At 47.6% G+C, this 20263-nt stretch overlaps 1 protein-coding gene across 4 annotated transcripts in view; it reads left to right on the top strand.

Annotated features, from left to right (window-relative positions):
- Positions 1–12986: 12986 nt before the first annotated feature.
- The window catches only part of AKAP13 (A-kinase anchoring protein 13), a 219914-nt gene continuing 212637 nt past the window's right edge, over positions 12987–20263 (top strand). For all 4 annotated transcript variants that reach the window (XM_066636597.1, XM_066636598.1, XM_066636595.1 and 1 more), the window contains exon 1: positions 12987–13374. The gene's annotated coding sequence lies outside the window, so the exon portion shown is untranslated. The remainder of the gene's footprint in view (positions 13375–20263) is intronic.

Below are 20263 nucleotides of genomic sequence, written 5' to 3'. Positions count from 1 at the left end.
GATGCAACTGCTCTCAGCATGAGGACAACTGCTCGACCTCTCACCTGAGCTGTGGGACGAGGGCTACCTCCACTACTTGCTGTTTCACCTCTGTGATGCAGCAGTGGCAGAGAAGGAAAGGCTGGCCTTGCTTTGTGCAAGGCCTTTTATAGGCTTGGAGCTACTGCAAGACCTTCATTCATTCATGTAAGTTCCATCTCTAATAAATTCATTTATGTTTAAGTTGTTCAAATTTTAAATGTAAATTATTTTTTCTCCCAGCCCCCGACACAGTGTCAGAGCGATGATGTGGCCCTCCTGCCAAAATGTTTGAACACCCCTGGTTAAGGGTATAGGCACTCTGTCCTCCATTATACCTGGTCACCCTGAATTAGGCTGCTGAAACTAAGCACATTTTGAAGGAAACCAAGAGTGGATTTTGGAGAGAGAGGACCCTGAGCTCATTTCAGGGACTGAAAACCAATTCCTGGGCTGCACATGCGCTCCGAGGTAGCCAGGACCTTCATTCTAAGCCTATATCTCCCCCTGCCGTAATTTGCACCTTGCGCTGGATGGTGACCTTGAAAGACAAAGCAGGAACCCCCCCCTCCCGCCCAGCGTGATGTCATCCCAGCCCTAAAGCAGGCAGTCTTGGAGGCTGTTTCCTATGTTCATTGCTCATGAGTGGGTTAACAGAGACATTCGGTTTCAGACCATGCGGGGAGTTCTGTTTTTCTCCACTTCCTCTGGTCCCGCAGGGTGGGTGGATTCTCCTGTGGTTCAGTTTCCCTGGCTAGCCACACACCAGCCACAATGCACAGAGCCTCGTGGAGTCTTCCCTTATAAGGAGATGCAGGGTTATGAAGAAACCCGCTTGTTTCAGGGTCATGCATCTCGTCAGGAGGAACAAGCCTTGGTGCTTATTTCTGCAGCTCCGATGAATGTGGAACGTTGTCCTAGAACCTTTACGGGTTCATCCAAAATGTGGGGGCTATTCAGTGGGGTGGGAACTGCACAATTCATGTGCTCAACAGAGGTTATGCACCTAAACTGTAAAAGTTCAGCAAAGATGGAGTGGATGAGGGTTCTTTTTTCTCCCCCTTCAATGTTACAGTTAAGCTCCCCACCCCCCAGGAAAGGATCTCCAAGAGAGCTTGCACTAAGTGAAATTTCTGCATGCAATTAACTTATAGAACTCAGTGCCACAAGACCTGGTGATGACCACTAGCTTAGATGGGTTTAAAAAATGAGTCAAATTCTAGTAGGGATATATCCACAGGGTGTAGCCATGTGAGGGCCCAATCCTATCCAACATTCCAGCACCAGTGTAGCTGCAGTGCAGCCCTGAGATAAGGGAACAAGCATTCCCTTGCATTGAGGAGGCCTCTGTGATTGCCTTTCCAACCCCATTGGCATGGCTGCCCCAGCACTGGAAAATTGGATAGGATTGGGCCATGAGTGATTTATCCATGGGTGAAATCACTCTATCTGTGAATTCAGTGACCGAGCAAAGGGGGAAGGTTGTTACCTTTTGTCCTGCTTATGAGCTTTCCAGGACTGGTGCTGTTGAAAATGGAGCACTGGCCTAGAGAGACCCTCAGTCTGATCCAAGACAGTGATTCTTTCAGCCAAGCGCCCCACTGTGCACCCTCTGTCTGGGTCTATACAAATCAAACTCCCAGTGTTGGACCATCCCAAGCCAAGATCAACATTACTTTTCAATGGAAGAGGAAATCAGACTTCAGGGACAGCAGTGTTGGGCTTTAAAATAGCATCAATAAATAAACACGGTCTAAAAATGTATCTGTACTACTATATTCGACACAAGAAAGAGTCAAAGGCTGGATTGCAAGAGGGGAGTGGAGGGGTAGGCTTTGGGTTCCTGTGGTGGACGAAAGGAGCCCTCCGATGGGGTCTTTGTCCATGAAATATTTTCACAGCTGATGGAGGTTCACATGGGTTGTTATTGCAAGCCCTGCCATGTGCTCGTGAGCTGGTTGGAACCAAACAGCGGAATCCTTAAAATATCGAGGGTGAGGTGGGAGGCTGAAGGGTACAATGTTAATCTGTGGGTTATATATATATATATATATATATATATATATATATATATATATATACTGAATTTGTAAGTGTATTCAGTGCTTGATTCTGAAATATGACAGAACCTAATTTTATTTTGGCTTGTATAGGGATTGTATAGAATGCATACCCCTATTGTATTGTATAGGGATTGTAGAATGCATACCCTTTTTTTTTTTGGCAAAGTATAATATAATAGACAATAGGAGGGTCACTTTATTAATGAATTGAAACCTAAACGAACTAGTATCTGAAACATCAACTAAATAAAAATATTCTGATGGACATTACATCATTTTAGTCTTTTGTTAAGTGCAGCAGTCAGAACTTGAATGACATTTTGAATTGCGTAGAACATTTTTCTTAACTCAACAACATTTCTTAAGAACATAAGAACAGCCCCACTGGATCAGGCCATAGGCCCATCTGGTCCACCTTCCTGTATCTCACAGCCACCCACCAAATGCCCCAGGGAGCACACCAGATAACAAGAGACCTCATCCTGGTGCCCTCCCTTGCATCTGGCCTTCTGACAGAGCCCATTTCTAAAATCAGGAGGTTGCGCATACACATCATGGCTTGTACCCCATAATGGATTTTTCCTCCAGAAACTTGTCCAATCCCCTTTTAAAGGCGTCCAGGCCAGACGCCATCACCACATCCTGTGGCAAGGAGTTCCATAGACCAACCACACGCTGAGTAAAGGAATATTTTCTTTTGTCTGTTCTAACTCTCCCAACACTCAATTTTAGTGGATGTCCCCTGGTTCTGGAGTTATGTGAGAGTGTAAAGAGCATCTCCCTATCCACTCTGTCCATTCCCTGCATAATTTTTTATGTCTCAATCACGTCCCCCCTCAGGCGTCTCTTTTCTAGGCTGAAGAGGCCCAAACGCCGTAGCCTTTCCTCATAAGGAAGGTGCCCCAGCCCCGTAATCATCTTAGTCACTCTTAGTCTGACACTTAGATCTTAGTCTGACACTTTCGTCCTACACACACATACTTATCAAATCCTTGCCCGTTTCCTGTGGACTGTTATGTTGCAGTTGAATTGAGTGATGCTTATTGCATACTTTGCCAAAAAAAAAAGGGGGGGGGAGGCATTCTATACAATCCCTAGGTAAAGTATATAAGGTCAAAATGAAATAAGCTTCTTTCTTCTTTTGCCAGGTATTCTATAGAATGCTAGAGTTCACACAATGCCTTTAACTGTAACTACATTGAACTGCAGTAGCAATTCCACATGAAGGTCTTTCCTAGCCCTACCTGAAGATGCCAGGGAATGAAATTGGGACCCTCTGTATTGGTGATTTGCAACATTTTTCTTCTTGCGGCACACTGTGGTCACCTCTATGGCCTTTGCTTCTTGTGATGTCACTTCTTGCTTCCAGGAGACTCTTTTGGGTTCTGCGGCTCTGTTTCTAGGGCACTTGTCTGTAGTAACAAATTGTTCCTTTTTGTCAGCAGAGTGGAGGGACAGAAATTTTGTTACTACAGTTGCCCTAGGACAGAGCCGCAGAAACTGGAAGAGTTTTCCAGCAATTTTCAACAAATGCACCTCAAACTCCGGCAGTACACTTGTGGCTCTTTCACCATGGTTGCTGCTCTGTATGCAATGCCTGAAAGTCTGTAGCACAGGGAAAGAGTACAATGGGATAAGTACAGGGATTTCGCTGTTTGGTTTCAATCAGTGCATTTATCGTTAATCTGTGGTTAAGAACATAAGAAGAACCCTGCTGGGATCAGACCCAAAAATGCTCTGACCCAGCATACTGTTTCCAACCATGGTCAGCCACATGAGAATGTATCCAGATATCACAACTGGTACATAGCAGTCAGAAGGGTCTGGTGCCACTGCTGTGTGATATTCACTTTCGGTTTCCAAAGCAGACATTTGGATGGCAACCAATGCAAGAGGAAAAGGGCACGCTTCACCAAGAAGTGGCTTGTAGAGCAGACAACTCTGTCTCCATTAAGGTCCTACCCCCTGCCCCAAAGGGTGAGAGTTCATGTGTCATAGCCATGATGAACCTCCTCCGGTACCCAAAGCATCTTCTAAAGGAGTGCAGGAAGTGAGGGCTGTTTATTATCCTTGTCTGACCTACATCCCTTGCCCCACTTTTATAGCCACTGCCAAAGTCTGGATTCATAGAGGAGTGGGGAAAATAGACAATACAAACCCTATTTTAAGTGCTTTGGAATGAAAGGCACATGCTTAAAGATTTCCAAAGCTTCCATGACGTTTGATGTTTAAATAATTTTCTCTTCCTTCTTCCTCTTTGGGTCCACTTCAAACAGGAAAAGGTCTTTCTGTCTCTCTTTTTGAAAAGAAAAAACAACAACAAGGAAGGTGCCCATTGGGACAGGAGATGGGTCTGCCTTGGCTCTGACTGGTCTGCATCACATAGCTGTACACACAGATTTCCCCCGGCTTCCGTTGTCATAAAAGAACTTACAAGCATTTGGATTGCGCCCCACTGGGCGTTCCGGTGACTTCAAGCCGAGACACTTCCAGCAAGCCACAAGGGTGGAAGATGGACTGCACAACACAAATACACCAGTCGATATACACCAGCCTGTGGGCCCAGTCCTATCCAATTTTCCAGTGCAAGTGCAGCTGTGCCAATGGGGCATGCACTGCATCTTATGGTGGGGCAGCAGTCACAGAGGCCTCCTTAAGATATGGGAACATTTGTTCCTTTACCTTGGGGCTGCATTGCGGCTGCACCGGTGCTGGAAAATTGGACAGGGTTGGGCCCTGAGAGATAGACAGCATTGCTGAGCTGCATGGTTGAAAGAGGCAGTAGATGAGCAGTTGTTACCTCTACTTCCTCTCCTTTTCTGCAAAGAGTGGGGCAGCTGCAGCGCTTGGAGGTTCCTCATTGCAAACTAAGTTACTAAAGCTGCAAACCTATCCAAATGTACCCAGGAGGAAGTCCTATTGAACTCAAGAAGAACAAGTCTATCAATAGCTCCCAGCCATGATGGCCATATGCTTCCTCCAGGTACTGAGGCAGTAGGACTAGCAATTGATGGGAAGCAGCAACAAGAGAGGGGTAGCATGCCTTTCTCTGCTGCTCCTGATGGGCCTCCCAGAGCTGTCCTACTCTGAAAAACAGCATGCAGGGCTGAATGGACTCTTGGTCTGATCCAGCAGGGGTGCCACTCCAGTATCCCCTGCTATAGCTAGTAGATTTTTATCCTTCCTTTAATCCTCACAACAACTCAGTATGGTGAGCAAAGTAAAGAGAGAAATGATGGTCCCAGAGTAACCCATTGAGGAGATGCAACTTTTTGTGTGCATCAGGAAGCTGTTCTGCAGGGATCTGAATTATAAGAGCTTAAGAAGAACCCTGGTGGTGCCCAAGGGCCCCTCTAGTCCTATCTTACCGGTTTGTGTCACCAGGTGTGAGAGTTCATTGTGTCATCTCCGTGATGAACCTTCTCCCGTACCAGACCATACAGAATAAATTGCAATATCATATGTACAGCCTAAATGCAGTGACAGCACTAGGGTGTGTGTGTGGTTCACCCAACAAATCAACAAGAAACCAGTGGCCAATTTGGTGACATTCACACATCTCATACGAACGAAAATTTATTGGTTCACTGCTGTGTCATAATAAAAACCACACTGGCTCTTGGAACAATCAGTCTCATTGGTCAGTTTTGAGTTAAGCAAATCCACTTTTTGTTACATAAGGCAGTTGTGTTTTCCATTTCTGGTTATTTGGCTGTAGCTTTAGGTAGCATATAGTTATTTCCACAGGGTTCGTTTCATTGCATTCTGCATTAAATTACACATCAAATAATAAATAACATGATATTATTCAAAAATACCAAGATTTCACAATTTTGGCCAGTAGTGGTGTCCCCCCCCCAGTGCACCATCCAGTGCAGTCCACACCCCCTGCACTCCCCTAGTGACACCATTGCCTGTTGGCACTCTCTTGCATGTGGCATTCAGGTAAGCTACCTCTAAAGTCTGCAGGTTGCATAGAAATTAAAGGTTGCTTATAGGCCATACAGGATTGAGACTGTTGTGTGCAGGAAGTGGACTTAACAAATTCCCTGTACCGGTTTCCTACTCCTGGCTATTTGCAACAAATAGCCATTTTGGGCGCAAATAGTCACTTTGCAGGGAAATGGTGCAGGGGAAAAATACCAATCCCTCCTTCCTGCACATGATGGTTCCTGTCCAGATCAGGATCCTCCTCTGGTTGCTTTTTAACTCACGAGTGAAGATACTTCCGTGCTGAAGCTACCCCTTAACAGACTGAGGGCCCAACCCTATCCAATTTTCCAGCACCGGTGCAGCCACAGAGAAGGTCCATGGTAAGGAAACAAATATTCCCATATTTAAGGAGGCCTCTGCGACTGCTGCCCCACAACAAGATCTAGTGCATGCCTCATTGGCACAGCAGCACCGGCATTGGAAAATTGGATAGGATTGGGCCCTCATTGTACTCTGCAGTTTGTCTCTTTGTCCCTGAGCTGGAGGAAGTTGGTATCCCTTTTGGTCTTCTCACACAGCATCCCCTACTCCAGTGTTTCTCAAATGGTACAAATAGGTGGGTCACAAGACAATTTCCGGTGAGTCCCCAGTCACTTCAATGTGCATTTTATTTTTTATATATTAGACTTGATGTTACCATGTTATGTGACTGTATTTGGGGAAATGTAACAGATCTGTACTTTTAACAGGCTACTTTGTATATGCTTTTAACAATGCTAGTCAATGGGGCTTACTCCAGGGTAAGTGTGGATAGGATTGCAGCCTTTGGGATGTTTGGGGAGATCAGCAACTGCTCAGGAGGGTTAGGAAAGTTTTTCTTTATTTTAAATAAATGTTACCCTGCACATCCCTGATCTTGTCTGATCTTGGAAGCTAAGCAGGGTCAGGCCTGGTTAGTACTTGGATGGGAGACCGTCTGGGAATACCGGGTGCTGTAGGCTTATACCATGATCTCGGAAGCTAAGCCTGGTTAGATAGCAGGGTCAGGCCTGGTTAGATAGCAGGGTCAGGCCTGGTTAGATGGGAGACCGTCTGGGAATACCGGGTGCTGTAGGCTTATACCATAGTCTTTCGAGACTGAAGGTTGCCAACCAAATAAATGTTTACATTTATACTTATTGTAAACTTTTTAAAATTACTTAGGGCGCAATCCTAACCCCTTTCCAGCACTGACATAAGGGCAATGCAGCTCCGAGGTAAGGGAACAAACAATCCTTTACTTTGAGTGACATCCAACTGCAGGACGCAGCACATGTCCCATTGGCACCGCTATGCCAGTGCTGGAAAGGGGTTAGGATTGCGCCCTTACTTAGATTTTGTGAGGTGGGGGTGTTAAAAATTTTCCTGCTTGATGATGTCACTTCTTGCCATGACATCACTTCCAAGTTAAGGACACCACTTTGAATCAGAGTTCAGTCCTGGCACACTCCATCTTAGAAACCAGGCACTGACAAGCTCACTTTTCATTATGACTCATCACTCAAAGCACTTTACAACCAGCTCTGGTAAAAGGGCTTAGACCATTTTTTAAAGTCCCCTTTGCCTGAAAGCATCTGCAGAGAAGCTGAACTTGGACATAAACCCCTTTCATAATAATGGACAAGCACCACCAGGTGGCACATGCCCTGGGACTGGTTGTGACAAGAGAAGCAAGACTCCAGCTGTTAACTGAGTTCATGTCCTAAGAAAGGCAGTTAGTTCTGCCTGCAAACTGGAATTCCTGGTTCTTTTTGAAGCCTTGACAGCCTCTTGCCAAATGAGTGGCAAGAGTGGCAGATTCTCACAGTAGACCATGGGGAAAGCCAAGGTGTTCTCACTGGGTTGCATTTGTGTCTCCCCAACCCGAAGAGGAAGTAAACTCAGAAGTTCATTGTCTTTCAACTTTTTCTTTTTAGTCCTAAATTTAAAAAAAAAATTACTCTGCAAATTCTGCTTGAACTAAGAGGGTAGAAAGCTAGGATGCTGCAGTGGTTTGGAAGTTGGACTTAGACCTTCCAGGTTCAAATCCCTGCTCAGTCATGAAGCTTCCTGGGTGACCTTGGGCCAACCACTATTTTTCAGCCTCACCTACCTCACTGGGTTGTTATGAGGACATAAGGAACCAAATATACTACCCTGACTTCCTTAGAAAACGTGTGAAAAAATAAAATAATAAGTAAATGAAAACACTGTCCAATTTGACAGTAATAGGAATTAAACACTTTTTTCCCCATATTGAAGAGGGGTGAGATGAGGCTGAGGATTAGAATGGTTTATAACAATAACCTTGGACTGTAATATAGTTCATTTGGATTGGGGGAGGGAATCTTTACTGTATTTTCTTGCAGGTTAACTAAGGAGTCACTATGAGCAATTTGAATTAAAACCACTAGAGGGAGGTGTTCTGTTACTTTCAGTGCTATTGAATGAGTATTTATTAGTACGGGGTGGGGAGAGAGAGGGAGAGAGAGAGATGCCCGGGGAAAGTTATTATACTCTGAATTTTGAAGGTTGCAAGCAGAAGTGTTTTTAAATAATTAAATCTCTTTGGAACTTAGCAAAGCTGACTCTGTTCATGCCTTTAACTTGGGCACAGAAATGCCATATTGCAAACAATTACAAGAGATTAGGAGAGCAGCTGGATAAACTGAGGAAAGGTCATGTCTATTGCAGAAATGTCAAGCTGAAATGAAGGTCATGGACAAATGGACCCACCCTAAAAAATATGACTTACTAGGACCCAAATTCTCAGGCTTTTGAGAAATCGGTTTTCCTGTGCCAGGCTGGAAAGCGCTGTCGGTTCTCCAGGGGAATTCAAGATTTGGTTGGGTGTGGGACAGATTGTACCCTCAGAATGTGGCAAGCTTCCTAATGCCACCAAGTGCTTCTTTGAGTACGATCCCCAAATGAAATGACAGCACTGAAGCAGAGTCACTCCCCCCTGGGTGCGTCACCCAGTGTGGCCCACACTCCTCTAGCAACACCACTTATGTGTTACTGCTACTGTTCCCTGGACCTTCTTTATGTCTGGCTTGCAGAAATATAGCAAGGTCATGGAGCTCAGTGGTTGGAAAAATGCTTGATCTCCCACACTTCCGTCAGTTGGGAATGCTGCTGTCAGAGGCTTTAACATCATGCCCCCCCCCCACCCCGAGGGAACTTTTTAGCATTGGGACCCACTTTTTAGAATGACAATCTGTCAGAAGCACAGGAAGAGGTGTCGTTAACCTGGAAGTGATATCATGGTCAGAAGTGACATCCTCACACAGGATGAAATATTAGCATCCCCTCATTCAACAAAATCAAATCAATTAATTAACAGCCCAATCCTATCCAACTTTCCAGCACCGGTGCAACCACAATGCAGCCCCGGGGTAAGGGAACAAATGTCCCCAAACCTTAAGGAGGCCTCTGTGACTGCACCCCCAACACAGGAAGCAGTGCAAATTCCATAGGCACAGCAGCACCAGCACTGGAAAATTGGATCAGATTGGGCTGTTAGTAAATTAGGGATAAGTTAAAAAAATTATGTAAAATAAAGAAGAACCCTCCTAACTCTCTGAAGCAGTTGCTGATCTTATAAAAAATTCTCCAAACATCCCAAAGCTTGCAAACTTACCACTGGCTGCTCTCAGCTGCCGAGCTGTGCTGAGGTATCACTGCTGAAAGGTGGCCCACATGTTAACTGGGCTCTCCTGTATCTTGAAAATAAGATTCCTGTATATTCTCTTCTGTCATTTGCAGCTGATGAGTTCCTGAGAGAAAAAGTGCTTATTTCTGGTCATCACCTGCTTAATGACATCACTTCCAGCCCTTCTCAAGCATCATGAATAGTATTTGGCTGGTTGTATGAAAGGTGTTTGACATCCCTGTACTATATTTTGGGGGCCTTGTCCTCTTTTGGGGTTATGACAGCTGGTCACCCTGGTCATCACCTGCTTCAAGACATCATTTCTGGTCCTCAGCGGGCATCATGAATGCTATTTCATCCCGCTGTTTGAAACTAGTGTGGGCCCAATCCTATCCAATTCTCCAAAGCTGGTGCAATTGTTCCGGTGGGGTGTGAGCTGCATCCTGTGGTGGAGGGGCAGTCACTGGGGCCTTCTCAAGATATGGGAACATGTGTTCCCTTACCAAGGGGCTGCATTGTGGCTACACCAGAGCTGGAAAGTTGGATAGGATTGGGCCCTGTGACATCCCTGTCTTACATTAGAGGGTGCTGTGTCCTCTTTTGGGATTAGGACATCTGGTCCTGACCTGCTGGATGACATCACTCCCTGCTGATCACTCCATACACCCGGCAGAGGTGTATACCGCAAAGAAAGAAGGGTTCCACTAAATCCAGGAGGGTGCCCGCATGGCTAACCAGCCAAGTTAGAGAGGCTGTAAAGGGCAAGGAAGCTTCCTTCCGTAAATGGAAGTCTTGCCCTAATGAGGAGAATAAAAAGGAATATAAACTGTGGCAAAAGAAATGTAAGAAGTTGATACGGGAGGCCAAGAGAGACCATGAGGAACACATGGCCGGCAGCATTAAGGGGAATAATAAAAGCTTCTTCAAATATGTTAGAAGCAGGAAACCCCCCAGAGAAGCGGTTGGCCCTCTGGATGGTGAGGGAGGGAAAGGGGAGATAATAGGAGACTTAGAGATGGCAGAGAAATTAAATGAGTTCTTTGCATCTGTCTTCACGGCAGAAGACCTCGGGCAGACACCGCTACCCGAACAGCCCCTCCTGACCAAGGAATTAAGTCAAATAGAGGTTAAAAGAGAAGATGTTTCAGACCTCATTGATAAATTAAAGATCAATAAGTCACTGGGCCCTGATGGCATCCACCCAAGGGTTATTAAGGAATTGAAGAATGAAGTTGCAGATCTCTTGACTAAGGTATGTAACTTGTCCCTCAAAACGGCCATGGTGCCAGAAGATTAGAGGATAGCAAATGTCATGCCGATTTTTAAAAAGGGAAAGAGGGGGGACCCGGGAAACTATAGGCCGGTCAGCCTAACATCCATACCGGGTAAGATGGTGGAATGCCTCATCAAAGATAGGATCTCAAAACACATAGACGAACAGGCCTTGCTGAGGGAGAATCTGCACGACCTCTGTAAGGGTAAGTCTTGCCTCACGAACCTTATAGAATTCTTTGAAAAGGTCAACAGGCATATGGATGCGGGAGAACCCATGGACATTATATATCTGGACTTTCAGAAGGCGTTCAACATGGTCCCTCACCAAAGGCTACTGAAAAAACTCCACAGTCAGGGAATTAGAGGACAGGTCCTCTCCTGGATTGAGTCCTGGTTAAAGACCAGGAAAACAGAGTGGGTGTCAATGGGCAATTTTCACAATGGAGAGAAGTGAAAAGCAGTGTGCTCTCAAGGATCTGTCCTGGGACCGGTGTTTTTCAACCTCTTCATAAATGACTTGGAGGCAGGGGTGAGCAGTGAGGTTGCAAAGTTTGCAGATGACACCAAACTTTTCCGAGTGGTGAAGACCAGAAGTGATTGTAAGGCGCTCCAGAAGGATCTCTCCAGAATGGGCAGCAAAATGGCAGATGTGCTTCAATGTCAGTAAGTGTAAGGTCATGCACATTGGGGCAAAAAAATCAAAACTTCACATATAGGCTGATGGGTTCTGAACTGTCTGTGACAGATCAGGAGAGAGATCTTGGGGTGGTGGTGGACAGGTCGATGAAAGTGTTGACCCAATGTGTGGCGGCAGTGAAGAAGGCCAATTCTATGCTTGGGATCATTAGAAAAGGTATTGAGAACAAAATGGCTAATGCCTTTGTACAATCTATGGTAAGGCCACACCTGGAGTACTGTGTCCAGTTCTGGTTGCCACATCTCAAAAAGGACATAGTGGAAATGGAAAAGGTGCAAAAGAGAGCAACTAAGATGACTACTGGGCTAGGGCACCTTCCTTATGAGGAAAGGCTACGGCGTTTGGGCCTCTTCAGCCTAGAAAAGAGACGCCTGAGGGGGGACATGATTGAGACATACAAAATTATGCAGGGGATGGACAGAGTGGATAGGGAGATGCTCTTTACACTCTCACATAATACCAGAACCAGGGGACATCCACTAAAATTGAGTGTTGGGAGAGTTAGAACAGACAAAAGAAAATATTCCTTTACTCAGCGTGTGGCTGGTTTGTGGAACTCCTTGCCGCAGGATGTGGTGATGGCGACTGGCCTGGACGCCTTTAAAAGGGGATTGGACAAGTTTCTGGAGGAAAAATCCATTACGGGGTACAAGCCATGATGTGTATGCGCAACCTCCTGATTTTAGAAATGGGTTATGTCAGAATGCCAGATGTAGGGGAGAGCACCAGGATGAGGTCTCTTGTTATCTGGTGTACTCCCTGGGGCATTTGGTGGGCCGCTGTGAGATACAGGAAGCTGGACTAGATGGGCCTATGGCCTGATCCAGTGGGGCTGTTCTTATGCTTCATGACATCACTTCCATCCCTCAGCAGGCATCATGAATGCTATTTGGCCTGAAGTACGAACTGAGTGTGACACCCCTGTTCTACACTTGGGGGTGCCTTGTCCTCTTTTGGGGTTAGGGCAGCTCAGCTGGTCCTGTCCTGAAGGATGAGGTCACACGCTGCTTTATGACGTCACCCGGCCCTCAGCATGCCCCCTGAGCAGCCAGCGGGTGCCCCGTGTGAACCCAGTGGGACCCCCTGGGCTGGCTCCAGTGCTTCTCCTCCCGGGTCCCTCCCTGAGAACTAGCGCCTTGAGCTGGCAGCCGGCGCGGAGCTGCGAGGACTGCGCGGTCCAGCAGGCGGCGGCCGGCGCGCCTTAAGAGCGGAGTCGGCAGCGGAGCACCTCCCCGTCCGCCCGCCCGCCGGCCCGCCCCGGGAGAGAGCGCTTGGCCGGGCGAGCGCCCTCGACGCAGGCGCGCTGGCTGGCCGGGCTCGGGAAGGGGCCGCCCCGCAGCGCAGAGCCGCAGCCTCGCAGCGCCCGTTCCCCGCACGGCGTGGGTGCCCGGACGCCCCCAGGCACGGAGAGGGGACCCGGTGAGTGGCGGCGCGCGCAGGAAACTTTCCCGGGCCGCCGCTCGGGCAGCAGCAGGAGCAGGACCGGCTGCAGGCAGCCACGTCTGCCCAGGATCGGGGCCACCCCCAGCCTGCAGCCCCCCCTGCAGCCCAGGAAGCCCCCAGGGGCGCAGGCTGCGCCCCAGTGCGCGCGTGGGAACCAGCCAGGACGCGCGGGGGTCGCTCTGCTTTTTGCTTTACTCCCGAGGAGACCCTGCGCCCGCCCGGCTCTTCTCCAGGTCGCTCTGCCTGAGCCCAAGCCTAGGCACGTCTACTCGGAGGTAAGTCTCACTAGAGTCAGTGGGGCTTACTCCTAGGTAAGGGTGGCTAGGATTGCAGCCTTGGGGCCCGATGTAGGCGTGTCTACTTGGAAGTAAGTCCCACTAGAGTCAGTGGGGCTTATTCCCAGCTCAGGCTAGGATTGCAGCCTTGGGGTGCATGCCTATGGAAGTCTACTCAGAAGTAAGTCCCACTAGAGTGAATGGGGCTTGCTCCCAGGTAAGGGTGGTTAGGTTAGTAGCCTTGTGGTATAATCTTATGTAAGTCTACTCAGAAGTAAGTCCCACTAGAGTGAATGGGGCTTGCTCCCAGGTAAGGGTGGTTAGGTTAGTAGCCTTATGGTATAATCTTATGTAAGTCTACTCAGAAGTAAGTCCCACTAGAGTGAATGGGGCTTGCTCCCAGGTAAGGGTGGTTAGGTTAGTAGCCTTGTGGTATAATCTTATGTAAGTCTACTCAGAAGTAAGTCCCACTAGAGTTAGTGGGGCTTACTCCCAGCTAAGGGTGGCTAGGATTGAAGCCTTGCTGCCCAATCCTGTGACTATCTACTCAGAAGTAAGTTCCATTAGAGTCAGTGGGGCTTACTCCAAGGTATGGGTGGCTAGGACTGCACCTTTTGTCTCTCTGGGAGCAGCAGGAGCTTACCCCCCTCCCCCAATTTCTGGCTGAGTTGGAGTGGGGGGAGGGCTACCCAGATGTGCCCAAGGAGTGGGGGTGTTGCTTATGGGGTGTGTGTGAGGGTATGAATTGTCCCCCTTTTTTGGAATGACAGTTTATAGACTACCCCAGTTGCCTCTGGAGCTGTTGCAAAGGGGGGGGAGAGGAGGAAGGGGAGGAAGAGGGGGGCTTTGCCTGTTTGCTTTGCCTGGGGGGATGGAAGGATCTGGGTTTTTTTTCCTTTGGGATGTGTGCCTTCCTCCTCCTCCAAGCCCCTTGCAGTTTGATCTTGTGAGTATTTACTCACAAGTAAGCCAATATGGCTTTACTCCCAGCCAGAGCATGTACAGGATTGCAGTCCTTAGCCTGTGTGGAGTAATGTGGGAGTGCAGTGCTGTCTGCCCCCTTGGATTCCATGGCATTTACTTGGAGTGGAAGTGTGTGTATTTTAAGCTTGCAGGCTCCAGGCTTGCTTGAGTCGGATCCCAAACAGTGTGGAAAAGGGATAGAGGGGAGGGTGATGGCCTCCCACCCCAAGCCCTCTCTTTGCTGGGATGAACAACAAATTTGCAACTATGGGGGTGCCAACTCCCCCCCCAGCCGCTTCCCCCCATTTTTTTGGGGAACCCTTGGCCCTGTTATTTTGTGGATGTGCTTTGGGCCGCGTTCCGATGCATGATGCACACCTCATTGGGAGTCAGTGGGACTGAGTAGCTGTGGAGGTGAACTGTTCCTGCCTTCCTCTTGGGGGGGGTTCTTCCTAGGTGGCTTGATGTGCAGTGCTGTGAAGCTATGCTCCAAAGTCTCTTTCTTGCCACTGATTGGCACTGTGGTGCACATCTGTGTGGGCCTCCCCTTGTCTATGCAGCGGGGGAGGGGAGACCTGAGTTTCTGGGAGGGGGTCCTGTAGGCCTCTGAAGTTCCACTAAGTGCTTGGGTGTCTGTGCATGGTGCATGCGATCTCTTCTCCTGGCAAGAAGGGGACACTCTTTGTGGAGAAAGAGACTGTCATGGGAGGGATCCTGGTTGTCTCTGACCCCAATTCAAACCCGGTTTCTCCCCCTATAATTGTGTCCCCCCCTCCCCTTTGCAAAACGTCTGGTGGCTGGAGTATCCAAGCCTCTGTGTTTTGTAACATCTGGGCCTTAAGGGCTTCATTTAAATATGCTACATTGTAACTTCACTCCTGGAGCTCATAAGTAGTGCTTGAATGGGGGAGGGAAGTGGGAAGCATTTTTCATCCAGTGCTTTGCGGTGGGGGCAGGGAGGGGGAGCCAGAGGAGTGGGATTGCAAACTGTGATGCTGCTTCCTTCCCATGTAACTTGAGCCCTATAAATCCAGCAGCCTTTCTATAGTCTCTGCCCCACTCTGTGTTGGATTCTGATTGTGTCCTCCATTGTCTTAACTTGCAGTTCCTCTCCGGTGTCTTTCCTTATGGCCCTGAACCATGTTGACTCGGATGTATAGCCCAAGCCTGTGCTTATTTACTTGGAAGCAAGACCCATTATGATCAGCAGAGCTTACTCCTGTGTGCATAGGATTACAGTTGTAATCAGGGCTTTTGAGATGAGATGGAGGGGACGGTTCTTGTTTGGGTTTTGTTAAGTAAACAACTTTTTGGGAAAGTTTCCTTATTAAATGAACAGTGCCAGTCTTCCTGGACAAATCTGTCTACCAGAAAGCGTGCCTGCGTCCAGATCTCAGAAAGTAACATGAGTGAATGAAGGTGGGGGTACAGTGGCAGAGACATGAAAGGTGAGAATCTCATCACAATTGAAATTGCGTCAAAATTACATCCATCACCCAGTAGTCACCAAAATCTTGTATTCAATGCTGCTATTGACTTTCTTCCCCACCTCCCATTCTTCTGTTAATTGTTAGTAGATCTTCTTTAGTTCTCCTGAACTAATGTTAATTTTTGTTCAGTTTGTCACATGTGTATCTGTGGTTTTCTTTTTTTTTTTTTTGTGGCTTGTTTGGACAATAGTTGAGTTTGAAGCTTCAACAAAAATGTAGTGCCCAAATGCCTTTTGTCTTTGCTCCGCAGTTGTGAGTGTGCCAAACTGGAAGCAACATCTTTGTTCCTTTAAGACAGGTCTCCAGACTTTTTGGCCACATCAGATACTTTGCACAGTGTCAAGGGCTGGGGAAAAAATTTTTAAATATAAAATTTAAATAAATACATCAGGATTTCTCCAAGCACCAATACACACCACAGAATTAAAGCACACGCTCAAACGGACCCCAATTCCCCCTCCTCCAGAGCCCTTAGAATACACTCTGGACATGACTGGAGCACAGATCTGGTTGTGTTCAGTTGAATGGACCAAAGGCTCTCAGTGGTCCAGAGGCTGGCTGCAGGCTGGATAGAGGCTCACTGTGGGCTGCATCTGACCCCCGGGCCGGGTTTGGAGATCCCTGCAATAGGAGTTGCTTCTGTGTCATGGTTTGTGTTACGGTGCAGAAATACTTGTGCTGAGTGAAGCCCACAGGTGTACACATTTGGTCCCTGTTGCATCTATGCAACATTGGGCAAAAATGGTTTAACCTTGGGATGTGTAGAGCTGAGATCTTGTGCCAAGAGTGATTCATGAGTAGCTAATCTCATTCCCAGTCTGCATAAATTGGGCAGATTAGGCAGTTCCTCGGACACACTGACTTGTGCTTTTGTAGAGTCTTGGGTAGGGGTCTTTCCTAATCCTGCTAATCCAGATTTGTCACTAAACTGGAAATTGAATCTGAGCCCTTCGGCCTGCAAAGAAGGCACTCTGACACTGAGCTGGGACTCAGTTTCATATGTCATTTTGTATGTTATTCCATATAACAAATGTTTCATGTTATTGCACTTGTATGTGTCTCTAGAGTTAAATAAAACCTGCCGAAGGGTTTCAGCAACCTAGGATCTTGAAGCTTTCTTACCTTGAAGCTGTCAGGTATACTGATCTGCCTTGCTTCTCTGCACTGGTCCTACCTGCTGGGAACAGCAGAGTTTACTGGACTCTGTAATTGTTCCTCCTTCGCTGCTGCTTTGAGTCTTTCTCCAAGATGATCTCTCTTCCTTGCGTGCCAGCTATTGGCAGCGTCTACCCCGATTGTATTAATTCCACAGGATGGTATCGTGTGACTTCGGTTATGCCAAGATGTTGCCTTGCTGAGCTGGTTTCAGAGTTTACGCTGAAGATCATTGTCAGCTTGTTGTTGATTTGCCTGCCGTCCTTCCTCCAACTAGCAGACGTTACAAATATGTTTGAAGACGTATGGGAATATTCTAAGGCCTGGTGTTGTGGATGGCAGTTAGGCTCTTGTTCTCGGCTACATGAGGTCTGGGAACTGAGGCTGTTCTGTAATTGCTCAAAGGGGATACAAATTTTGAAGCTGTTGTCTTCTTCCCAGAATACTGTTCTAAAAAGTGTTGTATAGCTTGGTCTATTTGCTTTGTGGCTTATGCGGGTTTAGGTCACTAGTTCTCCTGGAAGTCCACTTTGAAAGACGGGCGGCCAGGCCAGTGTTCCTACCTCCACACTCTCTTCTTCCATGTTCTGCGGCCTGTTATTTTGCTATGTATGCTAATTGCTCCATGCCTCCTGAACATATGAAACGGCCTCTTGCAGAGTCAGACTTGGTATTGTCCACCCTGGCTGTCAGCCCGTTTCCAGGTCTTCATGGATGGGTCTTTCCTAACCCTACCTGGGTTCTTCTGCAGTCAAAGCAGATGCTTTGAGCAACTGCTTCTCTCACTTGGCAAGCTGAAGGGAGACAACAATGATAGGCAGCACCACTAAGGTGGCCAGACTTGGTGATCTGTGGGCAGACTGAGCTGCTGATCTGTAGTTAATAACGTGGAGTTGAGCTTTTGAGAGACAAAAGGGGATGTGTCCATCAGAATAATTTCAAGCTGATAGTTGACATGTTTATGGAGCCGTAATGTTCATAACTAACAATGGGATATTGAATAAAATTCCAGTTTTAGCTGAAAAGTGTGGAACTCTTGGTGGTGGTGTGGTGATTCCTGCTTAGGGTTAGCCTTTTGTACCATACCTGGCTGTGTACTTCAAAGGCTGTTTTCAGGAAGAATGCCAGCAAACCGCCCTCTTAGTGGGCCGCCTCCTACCTGGATGGGTTGTTTGGCCACCCCGACACAAAGGCTAGGAGCACAGAGGCAGTCTTGGAGATCAGCAGTGGGCCCTTGGCTGCAGAAAGACATTGCATGCGATGATTGTGGAGTAGGGCACCCTAGTTTGCAGGGTCTGTTTTGTTGTTTTCATGGAACCTTGAGGTTCACCCACTAGAGCCAGAAACAGACCAGTGGCTCAAGCAGGACAGAGTTGGGGGATAGGGTGACCCTGAGCATGTGCTCAACCCAGGGGATTGTTTTCAGAACCTAAACCACATCTGTTTCCCCCCCCCCAACTTTCTTTGTTTGAGCAGTCTAATCTAGAAGTGAAAAGTAGCCTTTTTGTTGTTGCTACTAATTGGGAACTTTGCAAATTGCATGGAGGTTTGCAAGTAGACCCCAGGCTTCCTATCTTGCCTGAGGTCACTTGGTGAACTTAAAGCCTGAATGGTTCTCGCCAGGACACCATACTGGCGCTCAAAGGCTTGGCCTTTTAGTACTGGAGTTCTTGGATCCCTGATTGTCTTCCTCCATGGTCTTCAGTGCTGAGCTTGCCATCAGTGCCAAAACAGTACTTCCTCCAGTGCACCCCAGGTTCCTGAGAGCAAGGCCAGCATGCTCAGCTACTCTTGGCTGTAACCTCTGCACCCTCCCCAGCCTGCCGACGGTATCCCAAGCAAAAAAGTCTTGTTGTGCCCTTGTATCCTAGCAATGGCCTGGCTGCTGTGCCTTTTCTGGACCAGGTGGCCACAGCTGTCCTAAGCACCAGGCAGCACTTCCTGTTCTCTCTAGCCTTGTAATGAAGTGTTGGGAAACGTAATTGGAAAAGTGGGGGGTTCCGGCCAAAAATAAATATTGTGGCATTTGAGGCGTTTTGAGTGTGGAGACGTTCCTCTTGGCTTTTCTGCTGGGCTTAGGAAGGCTGCAGCAATTGGGGTGCAGGACATTGCAGTTGGTGGTGTCCGTTTTTGTGCTTCTAACACCTTGTTCTGACTGTGCAGTTGGCTCCAGGGAGGGCATAGGGTGCCTTGCTGAAGCTAAGCCAAGTTTGGTCTGGACAGTGCCCGAGTGGGAGAAACTCCTCCTCCCAGGAGTTTCATGATAGAAGGACACAGCATGTGTTTGTATTCTGCCTGAGTAGGTGTTTTTCATAGGTTTAGAGCAGCCATTCTCAAACAGTGTGCTGTGGCACACCGGTGTGTCACGGAAGGTCTGTAGGTCTGCTGTGGACGTTTGGACCACCAGAAGTTGAAAATTGCTGAGAAACTCTTCTGGAATCCGTGGCTCTATTTCTAGGGCATCTGTCTGTACTGACGAATTTTCTGTCCTTCTCCCACTGCTGGTGGAGGGAGAGGAACAGGCAGTTGGTTACTACAGGCAGTTGCCCTAGAAGTAGAACCACAGAACCATAAGTCTTCCAGAAACCGGAAGTGGTATCACAAGAGTTGAAGCCCATAGAGGTTGGTGTGCCATGAACAGTCAAGGAACCTTTATTTTCATAATACTTCAAGCCTGTATGAGGACCACTCATCCCACAAGTACCCCGACTACAGTATCATCGTTGTTTATTAGCCTGACTCTAGATGATCACCCGTAGAAAGGCTACTGTTCTCTCCACTATATCAACTGACTCTGTGGATAAAACAGATTGGACCTTTTCCTGTCCAACTTCCCATATTAGCCCAGATCAAGCCTAGGGGCTTCATGCTTGTCTCCTTAAAAAGTGAACCGTCTAAAATCATATGCAATATTGAGAGAAGAAAAATGTTGAAAATCACTGGTCTAGGTGAATGGGGAATACGTACTGGGCTTCACTGATCAGAGAGGCAGAGAACTTATTAGGGAGGTATTTCTTAAGGAGTCAGTTTTATGCCACTCCTCTGATGGTGAGTCAGGGTTCACTTACACATTTTCAGAAACACTGGGCAGCTGCCACAGGCCATGTTCCCCTCCCATAGTTCCAGCTTGCCTTGTGTCCTGATGCCGTTGTGTTAAGACCACCTTCCAGGCCAGGGAGCAAACCTCTTGTTTGTGCCTACAGCACCTTCTTATTTGCATGGCAGTCTACAGAAAACAAGAGATCAGATCCCTGGCCCTGAGAGGCTTACAGCTGAGTCAC

The sequence above is a fragment of the Tiliqua scincoides genome, chromosome 8, assembly GCF_035046505.1.
Source record: "Tiliqua scincoides isolate rTilSci1 chromosome 8, rTilSci1.hap2, whole genome shotgun sequence".
NCBI lineage: Eukaryota > Metazoa > Chordata > Lepidosauria > Squamata > Scincidae > Tiliqua > Tiliqua scincoides.
This window is presented reverse-complemented; position numbering and strand designations above follow the sequence as displayed.